This window comes from Triticum aestivum, chromosome 4B, assembly GCF_018294505.1.
Source record: "Triticum aestivum cultivar Chinese Spring chromosome 4B, IWGSC CS RefSeq v2.1, whole genome shotgun sequence".
Taxonomy (NCBI): Eukaryota; Viridiplantae; Streptophyta; class Magnoliopsida; order Poales; family Poaceae; genus Triticum; species Triticum aestivum.
The window spans coordinates 479,844,014-479,861,423 of NC_057804.1; positions in this window are offsets into that span (position 1 = coordinate 479,844,014).

A 17,410-nucleotide genomic window follows, 5' to 3' on the forward strand; every position below is an offset into this window, starting at 1 on the left:
AAGTTAGGTTGGATGAATAGTAATATCAGAGATAAAGGGGTTACCTTAGTCCGAGAACCTAGGGTTACAAATCCTAGCCGGCTTTGTCAGTGGATACAGAGTCCTTCACAATTCTGTTATCTTTGTCTTGTACGACTAGTCATCCATGGGTCTTCCTAAATGTGTCATGGGCCAACCAATGTGGTGCAGGATGGAACCGAACAAAGGGCGTCACCTCGACCCACCAGACCTCACGCGGTGACACACCCTCTGCCCCCATGTCTCATTATCTTCTCACCCACACATACCAACACAAACACCACACACACAGAAAATTTCTCCTGGTGCCTCTATTCCCTCCCCCCTTGCATATACACACTCAAGGGAATGGAATCTCTTGTCGTGACGTCATATTCGCCTCTCTCTCTCTAGACCACCCTCATTTCTCGTGCTATCTCTCCCACACACCCCCGTCGGCCCCTCTATCCATGCCTCTCTCAAATACGTAATACACACACATACCTCTCTAGGCCCTGCCAAATGCATCAACTACACACTCACACATGTTACATCACGTACCCCATTGATCTAAAAAGCCCTCTCTTCATGTTTATTTCGCATACAACATTCCTTTTGAATAAAGTGTGGCCAAAAAATTATTTTAGAGTTTCTACATATATACAACATTACAAAGTTATATGGAGGAGTACGAACGCTAATTTGCATTGCATTGTGCGCACAATGATATTTATTCCGCACTGTGAATTTGTATATTTTTATACTATATACAAAGTTAGTCATAATAAAGAGAAACAAAGAGCATCTCTCTCTCCATCGCATACCCCCCCCCTGTACGCCCCTTTCACGTATGCACACAAAACTATCTCCATGTCCTCTAAAAGTAAGCCCCCAGAAAATTCACGCGTGTTTCATCTTTCTCTCGCGATATATGCAATGACGATCATTGTATTTGAAGTGAAAGCACAATACATACATTGGACTTCATAATCCACTCATTACGGTCACCGTTTACGTTTAGTGGTTATTATACAGTCATGGGCTCACCGTACAACTTTGTATTTGCTCATGACATGACTAGTTGACCAGTTGAACGCTCCACGTGGCACCTCTAATGTTGCATCACATTATCTCACTAACATCGTGCCCACCTGTCGACTTGTATCTACTCTACATCTACACTATTATAAAATACATAAAATACACTCTTATAAAAAACAGAGTTGGTGATGATGGTGTGCCTGCCATCCTGCAATATAGGCCGTCCGATTTATATCTGACGGATAGGAAAGAAACTATGGTAATTTTGCAAAAAGGTACCCACACACCTCTCCACATTTGCAAATAAGGCCTTCCCTCGTTCATCCTTTTCTCTCACAAGATAAACAAGTCATACAAATGCATCTTGATGTTACATGCAATGCACGGGCATCTTGCTAGTAAGAATGAAAACAAACGACAAAAAAATATTTTGATGGTGGTGCGAAGTCATGACCACGGGCACATCGGACAAGGTGGCCTTGTATTGGTATGCTGAGCCGTCTGTTTTAACACACAGGAGCTGGTGTGGTGATTATACACACACGCACGCATGCACATGAACTCCATCCACGCAACACTCACACAAACACATGCACCCACACACGCACGCAACACTCACATGTACACACGCAGCCATGCACGCACGCAACACTCACACGCACACACGCACGCATGCATGCACACACTCGTACACCACACGACCAACACACACTCTCATGCTCAAGTGCTCAACCTACACGTGCATGCGCACACATTAGGCCCTAACAGACACATACACAACCAGGTGATTCCCGCGCACGGGTTGGAGCCTTGTCGTGCCTGCGTAAATTTGTGTTTATCTGACCTTTTCCCTATGCGAACTGACAGGTGGGACCCATAAGGAACGTGGTCAATTTAACTAGTCAACATGGCGCCACGCAGACTATTTGGCCGGTCAACAGAGTGCAATCTGATGCTGAACAGTGAGCAAGTGACCGGATAATCACCGCAAAACGTATATAGTGACCGTAATCAGCTTATTCTGAAGTTCGGTGATCGTACTACGCTTTTTTCTCTGTAGGCCCTCCAAAACTACATCTCTACACGTTCTCGCATGTTACATCTAACAACTATGCAATACAGCACTACTACTACACTCTAACACAATAAATCATATGTGTTTTTAGTTTTATTAGATATCATATTGTTACTTATAATTATTCAGTTTGCATACATTAAAATTGCCTTTGAAATGTATGGCCAGTATCATCTACCGCGCGGGAAAAATCCCGCCCTTTCCTGTTTAATCGGGTTTGTATCGATGGATCGTGCGAAACAACAAAACTATAGTACTATACAGTACAAGTGATAGTTCATTGGGCCGTCGTGTCGTCTACTCCTTCGTCGTAAGAGTGGAGCGTTCGCTTTCATAAATCTTCTAGTCCCTTTCGCCGACATGTGGGACATCAAGCTACTGGGTCCACGTGCCATACCAAAATACAGTGCAGAGCAGCCGGGGTGAAGCACCCCAGTCATGGCGCCGGCGTAGTAATGAGCAACGAGGCGTCAAATCACAAAGTTGCACCTTTCCCATAGTTAAGTTGGAGGGACGAAGTACTAATGCTAAAAAAGAAGTTGGAGGGACGAAGCAACCATCATTTCACTCGTTGCTAAATTCGCTTCTCCCTCATCTTCTTCAACTTAACCACGTGTTGCTTCTGCCGTTGTTTTACCTCATGTGGGACGCGGATCAGCTTGGTCGCTTCTCCCTCATCTTCTTCAACTTAACCATGTGTTGCTTCTGTCGTTGTTCTGCCTCATGTGGGACGCGGATCAGCTTGGTAAAACACTGACACATGGGACCGCATGTTAGCAAACCGCCAGGACAACGTCCTTCGAAAATAAGAAACCTCCCCCGCCATCCGCGCGGCAAAATCACCTCCTTTTTACTAATCTTTGATTCTATAATTTTTAGATCAATATAATTGAGATTTGTATAGATAGCACACAGGAGCAAAACCAAGTGGTACGGTTAAGGGCATCCACAATGTGTAGCCAAATGTGAAAATAGCTTTTGACATCATGGGAACCATTGTGGACGGCGTTGCCAAAGCCAAAAAGATGGAACCAAAGCTCCCTGATTGATTGATTGAAGGAATAGAAAAATGCAACGTCTCTCCTCTTTATCCCATGCTTGGACGCATGTAGGAGTAGTATAGTATAGAGCACAGAGTCTACTCCCCTGTCCCTTCTATCACAAATCACAAAGCAGTGAGAAATCAAATCACAAAGCACGGACGAAGCAACTATCATTTCACTCTTCGCCGACTCCGCTTCTCCATCGTCTTCTTCGAGAAACCATCTCACCGCACTAGTACTCCTAGTAGTAGTACTAGTAAAGGACTTCCTGGATGCAAATAAGGCGGTTGTCTCGGCTTGCAGGCGGCACTTGCGAATGACTTACCGTGGTCTCCCTCAATGGTGTTTTCCGTCGAACGCACTTCGCCAAACCACAAAAAAAAGTCGTCGACATCACCGCAATGGGAAAGGAATTCAAATATAGTTACTACCTCCATTTTTTTGTACACAAGGCCAGTATATCAAAATTACAATTTGCAAAGGGCCACTAACACTAATCGAGGCAAAATTGATGGGGTTAGCAACCAAGGACATTAATATCCCCTGCATGCATGCGGAAGTGAGAAGGTTCATTTGCATGGCGCTGCATTAATCAAGCGATGAGGAGTGAGATGGTTAGCTCTTTGGTCTTTCGAGAAAAAAATACGCATTAATTGACACGTGAAACGAGGATTTGTATCGAAGGAAAACCTAGCCTTTTTTTTAACACTAGTACTCCTAGTACGTACTACCTCCGTCCTGGTTTATAGGTCCCTTTTATAGTTTGTGCCAAATTTTGACTAAAGATTTAACTAACAAAATGTTAATACATGTCAAGAAAAATTATCTCATTGGATTCGTATTTGAACATAGTTTTGAAAAATATAATGTTTGGTGACATGTGTGAACATTTTCTTAGTTTAATCTATGGTCAAAATTTGGCACGAAATACAATGGGGACCAATAAACCTGGACAGAGGTAGTACGTACTTATCCTGTTTGGGTCTAGGCCTTGCATTGCCAAACTTCGCCACACATTTTTGCCAAGCTTGCCTAAAGTTTTCAAAATGAGAAGGAGGTACACTTGCGCATGGCTGTCGCGGTCGCACCGCACCCTCACATGGTCGCTCCTGCACGCCGCGGTCGCACCGCACCCTCGCACTTTGCTCCTGCACGCCGCAAACCCAACCAAGGGAACGCACCCTCACTGACACGTGCTGTCGCATGTGAACAAACCAAACTCAGCCATCCTATCGCTGACACATAATTTTCGTTCATAGAGTATGTTTATCCAACCGGAGTATCCGTACGGCCCGTGCGGTGGTCTGTTGGGGAAGAAGAAGAGGTGAGGAAGAAGGAAAGAAGGGTTAGGAGACGTACGATATTCATCCAACCGCCTGAAATGGTAGACTCAGGCGACTTGTATAACAAATAGTATGTTTTTACACAGCAAAAGATCCATAATAATAAAAACAACAACATAAAGAAAAACTATCACTGCTCGTGGAAAGAGACGGCCTCGTCGTCTTTGGCTGCCAGCGCGAACCAGCCGTCGCTGCCAACGTGTGTCTCTGCACCGTGGTTGTCCTCGGCCTCCAGCTAATCGTTCAAGCGGAGCGTGCGGGCGCTCTGCATGGACGAGAGCACAGCCCGGTTCAAGTCGAGGACGTTCGGTTCCGCCTGCAGGAGGGCCTCGATGGCAGCGGCATCCGCGCGCTCCGCGTCGAGTCGAGCCTCCGCCGCCCGGTTCAAGTCCAGGACTTCCGGTTCCGCCTGCAGGAGGGCGTCAATGAGAGCGGCATCCGCGTGCTCCGCGTCGAGTCGAGCCTCTGCCGCCCGGTTCAAGTCCAGGACTTCCGGTTCCGCCCGCAGGAGGGCGTCGATGAGAGCGGCATCCGCGCCTTCTGTGTCGAGTCGAGCCTCTACCGCCCGGTTCATGTCCAGGACGTCCGGTTCCACCTGCAGGAGGGCCTCGATGGCAGCGGCATCCGCGCGCTCCGCCTCAAGTTGAGCCTCCGCCGCCCGGTTCACATCCACGACATCCGGTTCCGCCTACTGGAGAGCCTCGATGGCAGCGGCATGCGCGCGCTCCGTGTCGAGTTGAGCCTCTGCCTCCTGGTCCTCCTTTAGTATCGCCATGTTGAACCGCTGGTCCGCCTGCACCATGGGGGACTCGGACGCCGGCATGAAGTCGACGTCCATCATCTCATACCCATCGGGGGCCTTCTGCGCCGCGACCTCCGTAGTGAACATTGGACCAGCTTCCTCCTCCTCGTAGCTTGGCTCCATAGAACTCGGGGATTGGCCCGCCGCAAAGCGAGCTTTGGAACGGAGGCCTGTGGCGCTGACCGCCGCCGCGATTTCTACGCGGCGCTCCGGCATCAGCATCTTGTAGTAAGTGATCTTGTGGCGCACCATGGCTTTCCGGCGAACTAGGGAACGCTTGATGCGGGCTAGGGGATCGAAAGGTGGGGGAATGGGCTGGAGATTTCGTGTGGTTTTAGGGCAGTGGCTGGCATAGGCTGAGCAGCGAAGGTTCTGGTGTGAATAGTGGTTCCGGTGACGACCGGTCAATCGGTTTTGACTGTACATCGCTCTTGTCGTGTTCGGTTGCAGCCCGGCACGCTGGACCCTCCACATCGCTCACCGAATGGAACGCGCTTTGTCTTGCGTTTTCGCTCGCTTGTTGGACCGCAGTTGAGAGCAAACCAACGTCCCTCCCCCTCCCCCGCCCGCGTCATTTATTATACCACTACTCCCTCCGTTTTATGCGGAGTAAATAAAAACAGAGGGAGTATACTACGGATGAGGATCCCCTGACGTGGCCGAACCCATTGAGTAACTGACATGCGGGGCCTAGCAAGCATGGGGTCCGCCAATAAGTGACCGAAAGGGAAGGTAAGGCAGGGATACCTACGTCAGAGGATCCACTTCCACTATACTACTTTGACCAAATGTTAGAGTAATAATATATGACATGCAACTTACACAAATGTTAGAGTAATAATATATGACATGCAACTTACACAAAGCATACAGGGTCTAATGCGTTTTTCGAGGCTAACTTTGACCAAATGTTAGAGTAATAATATATGACATGCAACTTACACAAATCATATGGTCAATTTCGTATGTGAAAGGAGTTTCCAATGATATAATTTTCACATTATACATCTCATGTACTCCCTCCGTCTAGGTGTGTAAGTCATCTTACGAAAACCAAATAATCCCAAAACACGTAGGTGCGGTGCATTAACTTCTACCTCGTTTCTTGTTTCTTTACATATGAACCAATAAGAGATGAGGGTGTGCATGCTTTTAATGACCTAAGACTATCAAACATGACATGCAGTGGTTAGTTCATTGCATGCAATACTATCAATTAGCAAATAAACATTAATGTCTCTCGTTTCCCCCTCCTCCTTGGTCATGGTGCACAACCTAAGATGACTTACTCACCTATGTGAAAGGAGTACTATTAATCTTGTCAATAGTCAAATTGGAAACCATCTCGAGTACAAATCTAGGAGTATGTACGAATCTAACAATATTGATTGGGCGTTGTTGAATGTTGATACCTTTTTTATCATAGTAGAGATACTTTGACTACACATAAAACTTATATGTAAGGTAGAAAGGATAGGAGGGAGTATATTGTACGTTCAAAAACGAAACGAACATTGAATACCCTTTATATATGATTTGCGGATGCTATGATCACCGGTTCAAAATTTTGAATCTGCCTTAGGTATCACGTGCCCCCACTCGTTCCCTCTCGATTTCATCTCGGGGTCCGGAGATCTATTGAAAGAGGACTAGGGTGGGTACATGCGAATGATACTCGGTGGAATGTTCAAATGAGGCATGCGGGAGGATGGACTCGACTGGAGGGCGACATGATCGATGGAGAAGAGGGTTGGAGAGGAATGAGAAATAAGCAAATGCCACATGATTACACTTGAACGGCTCAAATAAACAATAAGTTGTCTTGCTTGGCCTACATAGTGAAAGGCCTAATGCACAACGCGGAGCACTGATGCTCGAATATGGCCGGGAAAACAGGGAAACCGACATGTGGGGCACACCCGTTGGGACGACGTAGCGCAGACTAGTCCAATGGAGGAGCTGGCCCACGACCTCCTCGCCACCGACAACCATTCATGTGGGTCTTTGGGGCCAACAACGGGGCACAGCTCCAGCACCGCCTCTGGACACGGCGACCGCGGTGAGCGAGACGCTCATATCGTCGATAGACACGGTCGGTTTCAGTCTGCCGAGGGTGGCGTTTGTGCTGTGGCACGACCAACGGTATGTTTGGTTTGTGCCCAAGGTTGCCCCATCAAAGCATTGGGTAGCCAAAATTTTGGTTGAGGTATTGGTTGCCCATGATTTGGCCGACATTGGCAAGAAAAATGAACTAGAGTTGGCTAGAGTTCATTGGCATGCCAAAGAAATGGCAACCATCCAAACAAAGACCAATCTTTGGGTCATGACCAAAATTTTGGTAAGGTGCAGTTTGGCCACAATCCAAACACACCCCAACACCCGGCTCGTCGAGGATGCACGGGGTGCCGCGACGCATCCGCAGAGTGGTGTAGCGTGGCCAACTGCATCCTCTGGACCTGAGACCATGCCGGGTCGTCTTGCTTTTTCAATGACATGTGGGGATCGCATTTGAGCAAAGGGCATCTCCAACGTTGCCACGACCGCAGCTGACTACCCTGGCACACCAAAGCCCTCGTCCCTCGCATCGTCGCGCGGTGCGTTCCCAGCCGGCGCCAGCTGCCCGCATTCATGTCGTCCGTTTGTATGTCGTCGTTAAGAGGCTCGGTGCCCAAGGAACCAACTCCGGCGACTTAATGACGCACCCGGACGCTTGGCCTCACGGGAATGCGCTACTTAAAGCGTCAACGCCCAGCTAACCTCCACACCATAGCGCATCGTCCTCCTACCTGACACCACATCCGCCATGACCGCAAGTGCGAACACTCTGCGGGAGAGCTTGTCTTCGAGGATGAAGCTCGAGGTCGCCGTCCTCTTCGGATGTGTCTTTTTTTTGTAGTGGTCCTAGCGGAAACTAAGGGATATTAAGGCCTCCTTTTAATAGAGAACCGGAACGAAGCATTAGCACATAATGAATACATGAACTCCTCAAACTACGGTCATCACCGAGAAGTATCCCGATTATAGTCACTTCGGGGTTGTCGGATCATAACACATAATAGGTGACTATAGACTTGCAAGATAGGATCAAGAACACACATATATTCATGAAAACATAATAGGTTCAGATCTGAAATCATGGCACTCGGGCCCTAGTGACAAGCATTAAGCATAGAAAAATCATAGCAACATCAATCTCAGAACATAGTAGATACTAGGGATCAAACCCTAACAAAACTAACTTGATTACATGGTAAATCTCATCCAACCCATCACCGTCCAGCAAGCCTATGATGGAATTACTCATGCACGGCGGTGAGCATCATGAAATTGGTGATGGAGGATGGTTGATGATGACGATGGCGACGAATCCCCCTCTCCGGAGCCCCGAATGGACTCCAGATCAGCCCTCCCAAGAGAGATTAGGGCTTGGCGGCGGCTCCGTATCGTAAAACACGATGAAACTTTCTCCTCCCCGAACGTGAATATATGGAGTTGGAGTTGAGGTCGGTGGAGGTGTAGGGGGCCCACGAGACAAGGGGGCGCGCCCAGGGGGAGGGGGCGCGCCCCCACCGTCGTGGACAGGGTGTGGGCCCCCTGGTCTTGATTCTTTCGCTAGTATTTTTTATATTTTCCAAAAAGTGCCTCCATGGATTTTCAGGGCATTCCGAGAACTTTTCTTTTCTACACATAAAACAACATCATGGCAGTTCTGTTGAAAACTGCGTCAGTCCGGGTTAGTTTCATTCAAATCATGCAAGTTAGAGTCCAAAACAAGGGCAAAAGTGTTTGGAAAAGTAGATACGTTGGAGACGTATCAGTGACTAAGGAGTTAGTTGCAAGATGATGTATTACGGAACAAGTAAAGAGACTTGCCAGTAACGATATTGAACTAGGTATAGATATTACCGAGGATCGAATCTCGGGCAAGTAACATACCGATAGACAAAGGGTATTACGTATGTTGTCATAAAGGTTCAACCGATAAAAGATCCTCGTGGAATATGTAGGAATCAATATGGGCATCAAGGTCCCACTATTGGTTATTTACCGGAGAGGTGTCTCGGTCCTGACTACATAATTTCCGAACCGGCAGGGTCGCACGCTTAACGTTCTTTGACGCTAGAGTAGTATTGGGATATTTGATGAGTGGTAACCAAATGTTGTTCGTAGCCCCGGATGAGATCCCGGACATCATGAGGAGTCTCGGAATGGTTGAGAGGTAAATATTTATATATGGGAAGTCATATTTTGAGTTCCGGAAAAAGGTGCAGTTTTTTCGGTATTGTACCGGGAAGCCACAAGTGGGTCCATCACTACCCAAGGGATAGCATGGGATATGGGGTGGCGCCCTGGCCTTATTGGGCTAGGCGCACCAAGTCCTCAAAAGCCCATGTGGCTAGGGAAGGCAAAAAAGAAAGGAGTCCCTAGTAGGAATAGGATTGGACTTGGAGTCCAAGTTCTCTCCCCCTTAGCTGCGCCCTAGGGCTTGGAGGGGCTGTTTCCCACGCCCTCCACCTATATATAGACGGTAGGGGTGCCCCAAGAGGACACACCAAGCCCTTGGTGCCCCTCTCTCTCCTGTTACTCCGTAGTTCCACTGCCTCGTCCCAGCGACGCTTAGCGAAGCGCTGGCGGCGCTCCACCACCATCATCACCACCACGTTGTCGTGTTGGTTGTGATCCCATCTACTTCTCCTCTCCTGCTTGCTGGATCAAGAAGGAGGATACGTCATCGAGCCACATGTGTGCTAAACTCGGAGGTGCCGTCCATTCGGCACTAGATCGGTTGAATCGTGATCGGATCGCGAAGAGTACGACTACATCTACCGCGTGATAAACACTTCCGATTAGCGATCTACAAGGCTATGTAGATGCTCTCCCCCTCTCGTAGCTATGCATCTCCATGGATAGATCTTGCGTGTGCGTAGATTTTTTTTTATTTTCCATGCAATGTTCCCCAATAGTGGCATCATGAGCCAGGTCTATGCGTAGATGATATGCACAAGTGACTTGTGGGCGGCGATGATCATACTACTTACCACCAATGTCTTATTTTGATTCGGCGGCATTATGGGATGAAGCGGCCCGCACCAACCTTATATGTCCACGTACATGAATCTGGTTCCACCGATTGACATGCAACTTGTTTTGCATAAAGGTGGTTGACGGGTGTTTGTTTCTCCTACTTTAGTTGAATCAAAATTGACTACGGCCGGTCCTTAAAGAAGGTTTAAACAGCAAACTTGATAATTACCGTTGTGGTTTTGCGTAGGTAAGAACGGTTCTTGCTAGTTGCCCGTAGCAGCCACGTAAAACTTGCAACAACAAAGTAGAGGACGTCTAACTTGTTTTTGCGGGGTATGTTGTGATGTGATATGGTCAAGACGTGATCTGATATACGTTGTTGTATGAGATGATCATGTTTTGTAATATCGACAACCGGTAGGAGCCTTAGGGTTGTCTCTTCATTATTGTATGAAATACAAGCACCATGTAATTGCTTTACTTTATCGCTATGCGCTAGCAATAGTTGTAGAAGCAATAGTTGGCGAGATGACCCTGACACAACGATGGAGATCAAGGTGTCAAGCCGGTGACGATGGAGATCATGATGATGCTTTGGAGATGGAGATCAAAAGCACAAGATGATCATGGCCATATCATGTCACATATTTTGATTGCATCTGATGTTTATCCTTTATGCATCTTATTTTGCTTAGAATGAGGGTAGCATTATAAGATGATCCCTTCACTAAATTCCAAGATAAAAGTGTTCTCCCTGAGTATGCACCATTGCTAAAGTTTGTCGTTTCGAAGCACCTCGTGATGATCGGGTGTGATAGACTCTACGTTCACATACAACAGTGTACCGTATGCTCATTACCATTGACATGAAAAGTGACATTGCCTTTATTGTAATCGATAGAAACCCCTGCAGTATTGAAAAAGGGTCTACCAAGGATGATCGACATACTGTCGTCCTCGGGTATATCAAGAATAACAAAGTCCGTTAAGATAGTAACATTTGCAACTACGACAGGCACATCCTCACAAATACCTATGGGTATAGCAGTTGATTTATCAGCCATTTCCAAAGAGATTTCAGTTTGTGTCAATTTATTCAAATCTAGTCTTCGGTACAAAGAGAAAGGCATAACACTAACACCGGCTCCTAAATCACACAAAGCAATTTTAACATAGTTTCTTTTAATGGAGCAAGGTATAGTTGGTATTCCTGGGTCCCCTAGTTTCTTTGGTATTCCACCCTTAAATGTATAATTAGCAAGCATGGTGGAAATTTCGACATCCGGTATCTTTCTTTTATTTGTAACAATATATTTCATATACTTAGCATAAGGAGACATTTTCAGAATATCAGACAAACGAAGGCGCAAAAAGACATGTCTAAGCATTTCAACAAAGCACTCAAATTCTTCGTCATCCTTATTCTTTGAAGCTTTAGGAGGAAAAGGCATGGGTTTATGAATCCATGGTTCTCTTTCTTTACCACAGTTTATAGCAATGAAGTATCTCTTATCATATCTTTTATTCTTAGGTTGTGGGTTATCAAGATCAACATCAGGTTCTATTTCCACATCATTATCATTACTGGGTTGAGCATCTACATGAACATCATCATTATCATTGTTACTAGGTTCATGTTCATCACCAGATTGTGTTTCAACATCAGAAATAAAAATGTCATTTGGATTCTCAGGTGTGTCTACAGTGGGTTCACTAGGAGCATCCAAAGTTCTATCATCTTTCTTTTTCTTTTTAGATGTACTAGGTGCATCAGTATTTATTCTTTGAGAGTCTTGTTCAATTCTTTTAGGATGGCCTTTAGGATAGAAAGGTTCCTGAGTCATTTTACCACCCCTAGTCATAACTCTAATAGCATTATCATTCATCTTATTGTTTATCTCATTAAGCAAAGTGTGCTTTGAGAACTTGTTCTACTTGAGTTTTTATCATAGAAGCATGTTTACTAACAACCTTGAGATCATTAACAGTTCTAAACATATAGTCACTAAAGCGTTCAATAATATAAGCATTTCGTTTCAATTGTCTACTAACATATGGATTGAAGTTTCTTGTTTAACAATAAAATTATCAAATTCATCCAAGCATCGACTAGCAGATTTAGTATAAGGAATATCATCTTCATCAAATCTATAGACAGAATTTACCTCTACTACCTGTGTTGGGGTATTGAGACCATGTATTTCTTCAAAAGGTGGTATATTCTTAACATCTTCGGCTTTAATACCTTTCTCTTTCATAGATTCCTTTGCCTCTTGCATATCTTCGGGACTGAGAAATAGAATACCCCTCTTCTTCGGAGTTGGCTTCAGCGGTGGTTCAGGGATAGTCCAATCATTATCATTACTCAATATATTATTCAGTAGTTCTTCAGCTTGTTCAATAGTTCGTCCCCTGAAAACACAACCAGCACAACTATCCAGGTGGTCCCTAGAAGCATGAGTTAGTCCATTATAAAAGAAATCAAGTATTTCATTTTTCATGAGAGGATGATCAGGCAAATCATTAAGTAATTGGAGAAGCCTCCCCCAAGCTTGTGGGAGACTCTCTTCTTCAATTTGCACAAAGTTACATATATCCTGTAAAGCAGCTTGTTTCTTAAGAGCAGGAAAATATTTTTCAAAGAAGTAATATATCATATCCTAGGGACTACGCACACAACCAGGAGCAAGAGAATTAAACCATATCTTAGCATCACCCTTTAATGATAAAGGAAACAACTTAAGAATATAATAGTAGCGAATTTTTTCCTCCTGAGCAAATAGGGTGGCTATATCATTCAGATTAGTAAGATGTGCCACAACAATTTTAGATTCATAACCATGGAAAGGATCAGATTCAACCAAAGTAATTAACTCAGGATTGATAGAGAATTCATAATCCTTATCAGTAACACAGATAGGTGAAGTAGCAAACTTAGGATCATATTTCATTCTAGCATTCAAAGATTTTTCTTTCAACTTGACTAGCAATTTCTTAAGATGATCCCTATCCTTACAAGCAAGAAAATTCCTAGCTACCTCCTGATACGTCTCCAATGTATCTATAATTTTTGATTGTTCCATGCTATTATATTACCCCTTTTGGATGTTTATGGCCTTTATTTTACACATTTATATCATTTTTGGGACTAACCTACTAACCGGAGGCCCAGCCCGTATTGCTGTTTTTTTGCCTACTTCAGTATTTCAAAGAAAAGGAATATCAAACGGAGTCCAAACGGAATGAAACCTTCGGAAGCGTGATTTTTGGAATGAACATGATCCAGAGGACTTGGAGTGCAAGTCAAGAAGCAGGCGAGGCGGCCACGAGAGGGTAGGGCGCGCCCACCCCTATAGGGCGCGCCCCCTGTCTCGTGGGCCCCTCGGGCGGCCACCAACGTACTTCTTCCTCCTATATAAGCCTACGTACCCCGAAAACATCCAGGGAGCCAACGAAACACAATTTCTACCACCGTAACCTTCTGTATCGGCGAGATCCCATCTTGGAGTCTTCGCCGGTGCTCCGCCGGAGGGGGAATCGACCACGGAGGGCTTCTACATCAACACCATAGCCCCTCCGATGAGTTGTGAGTAGTTTACCACAGACCTTCGGGTCCATAGTTATTAGCTAGATGGCTTCTTCTCTCTTTTTGGATCTCAATACAATGTTCTCCCCCTCTCTTGTGGAGATCTATTCGATGTAAACTCTTTTTGCAGCGTGTTTGTCGAGATCCGATGAATTATGGGTTTATGATCAAGTTTATCTATGAGAAATATTTGAATCTCCTCTGAATTCTTTTATGTATGATTGAGTTATCTTTGTAAGTCTCTTCGAATTATCAGTTTGGTTTGGCCTACTAGATTGATCTTTCTTGCCATGGGAGAAGTGCTTAGCTTTGGGTTCAATCTTGCGGTGTCCTTACCCAATGACAGAAAGGGTTGCAAGGCACGTATTGTATTTTTGCCATCGAGGATAAAAAGATGGGGTTTATATCATATTGCATGAGTTTACCCCTCTACATCATGTCATCTTGCTTAATGCGTTACTCTATTCTTTATGAACTTAATACTCTAGATGCAGGCAGGAGTCGGTCGATGTGTGGAGTAATAGTAGTAGATGCAGGCAGGAGTCGGTCTACTTGTTGCGTACGTGATGCCTATATATATGATCATGCCTAGATAATCTCATAATTATTCGCTTTTCTATCAATTGCTCGACAGTAATTTGTTCATCCACCGTAATACTTATGCTATCTTGAGAGAAGCCACTAGTGAAACCTATGCCCCCCGGGTCTATCTTTTCTCATATTTGCTTCCAATCTAATTTTATTTGCATCTTTACTTTTTGCATCTATATTATAAAATACCAAAAATATATTTATCTTATCATACTATCTCTATTAGATCTCACTTTCGCAAGTGGCCGTGAAGGGATTGACAACCCCTTTATTGCGTTGGTTGCGAGTTCTTTGTTTGTTTGTGTAGGTGCGTGAGACTTTTGAGGAGCCTCCTACTGGATTGATACATTGGTTCTCAAAAATTGAGGGAAATACTTACGCTACTATTGCTGCATCACCCTTTCATCTTCAAGGAAAACCAACGCAAACTCAAGACGTAGCACCTCTCCATCCATAACATAACCATCAGCTATATCAGGCAATTCATATCTAGGATAACTAGGTATAATAGGTGTTTCAAAGTGTTTAGTTTCAATAATTTCATCAGTTTAAGTATTCTCAATATCTTTAGCTCTAGCAAGTTGTTCATCAAGAAATTCACCCAGTGGCACAGTCTTATCAAGCAAAGTACTAGCATCTCATAAGTATCATTCATAGTAGAAGTAGCACCATCAATTACTTGCGACATATCAGAATTAATAGCAGGTGTAGTTGTCGCAAGCTTACTAAAAACATAGGGTGAATCAAGTGCAGAGCTAGATGGCAGTTCCTTACCTCCCCTCGTCTTAGAGGGAACGATCTTGGTTCTTTCATCCTTAAGATTCCTCACAGTGATCAACAGGTATAAATCCCAAGTGACTCAGCAAATAAAGCTATGCTCCCCGACAACGGCGCCAGAAAAAGGTCTTGATAACCCACAAGTATAGGGGATCACAACAGTTTTGGAGGGTAGAATATTCAACCCAAATTTATTGATTCGAGACAAGGGAAGCCAAAGAATATTCATGAGTATTAGCAGTTGAGTTGTCAATTCAACCACACCTGAAAGACTTAATATCTGCAGCAAAGTATTTAGTAGCAAAGTAGTATGATAGTAACGGTAACAGTGGCGATAGGAACAATAATAATTTTGTAGTGATTGTAATAGCAGCAACGGCAAAAGTAACTTAGCTAAGATCAATATGTGAAAAGCTCGTAGGCATTGGATCAATGATGGATAATTGTGTTGGATAATATTCATCATGTAGCAGTCATAACCTAGGGCCACACAGAACTAGCTCCAATTCATCAATATAATGTAGGCATGTATTCCATATAATCATACGTGCTTATGGAAAATAACTTAGATGTCATTTTTTGTCCCACCCTCCCGTGATAGCAGGGTCCATATAAGGAAACTAAGGAATATTAAGGCCTCCTTTTAATAGAGACCTGGAAGAAAGCATTAGCACCCAGTGAATACATGAACTCCTCAAACTACGGTAATCACCGGTAAGAATCCCAATTATTGTCACCTTGGGGTATGCGGATCATAACTCGCAATAGGTGCGTATTACTTGCAATATAGGATCAGTAACTCAAATATAGTCATGAAAACATAATAGGTTCAGATCTGAAATCATGGTAGTCAAGCCCTAGTGACAAGCATTAAGCATAGCAAAGTCATATCAACATCAATCTCAGAACATAGTGGATACTAGGGATCAAGTCCTAACAAAACTAACTTGATTACATGATAAATCCCATCCAACCCATCACCGTCCAGCAAGCCTATGAAAGAATTACTCACTCCCGGCGATGAGCATCATGAAATTAGTGATGGAGGAAGGTTGATGATGACGATGACGACAGATTCCACCCTCCGGAGCCCCGAACTGACTCCAGATCAGCCCTCCCGATGAACAACAGGAGGTGGCGGCGGCTCCTTATCGTAAAACACGATGAATCCTTCTCTCTGATTTTTTTCTCCATGAATAGGTATATATGGAGTTGGAGTTTGGTTGCCGGAGGTCCAGGGGGCCCACAAGCCTAGGAGGCGCGCCCTGGGGGGTAGGCGCACCCCTAGAGCTTGTGGCTCCTAGGTGGCCCCCTTTGGTATCTTTTTCCACCAATGTTTTCTATATATTCCACAAAAGTTCTTCGTAATTTTTCAGGTCAATCCGAAAACTTTGATTTCTGCACAAAAATAACACCATGGCTTCAAATGATGCAAATTAGAGTCCAAAATAAAGGCAAAAGAGTTTGAAAAAGTAGATACGATGAAGACATATCGATGAGGACAAGAGAGTGACAAAAGGAATTGACAATGAAAGGTATATGCTTCAAATACTAGGCCACACAAACAAACAAAAACGATCCAACAAAATACGGGCCCCAAATCACAAGCAAAACAAACAGACAAAAAAAAGAGACGTGCGATGCAAACAGGCCGAGACTGAACGGACAAATTAGGGCGAGGTCGGACAAATTGCGTGTCGAAGGTGAACATGCAACTAAATAAGTGTCGGGGGCAAGTTGCGTGCAAAGAATGGACATGCAACCGGGTTAGTCGAGTTGCAAGTTAATGATGGATATGCAACTATGTTGGAATCGAGCAAGTTTTGTTTCTATGATGAACATGTAGTTGGGTCGTGGTCGGGCAAAGTCACATGTTTAGCGTGTACATTTAACTATGGATTCGAGCAAATTGTGTGTTAAGAATGAACATGCATCTAAGTCAGATGTACACAAACTGTGTGTCAAAAGTGAACATAGTTAGCGTATCAAAATTGAACAAGGAACTTCCATCCACTGAAATAGTTACAACACGCATAAAAAAGCATGTTTGAAAAACAAAATGAAAAAAGAGGATGGCCAAATGGACAATAACCGATTTTATTTTTTTAGTTTTCTAGTGCATTGTTCTTC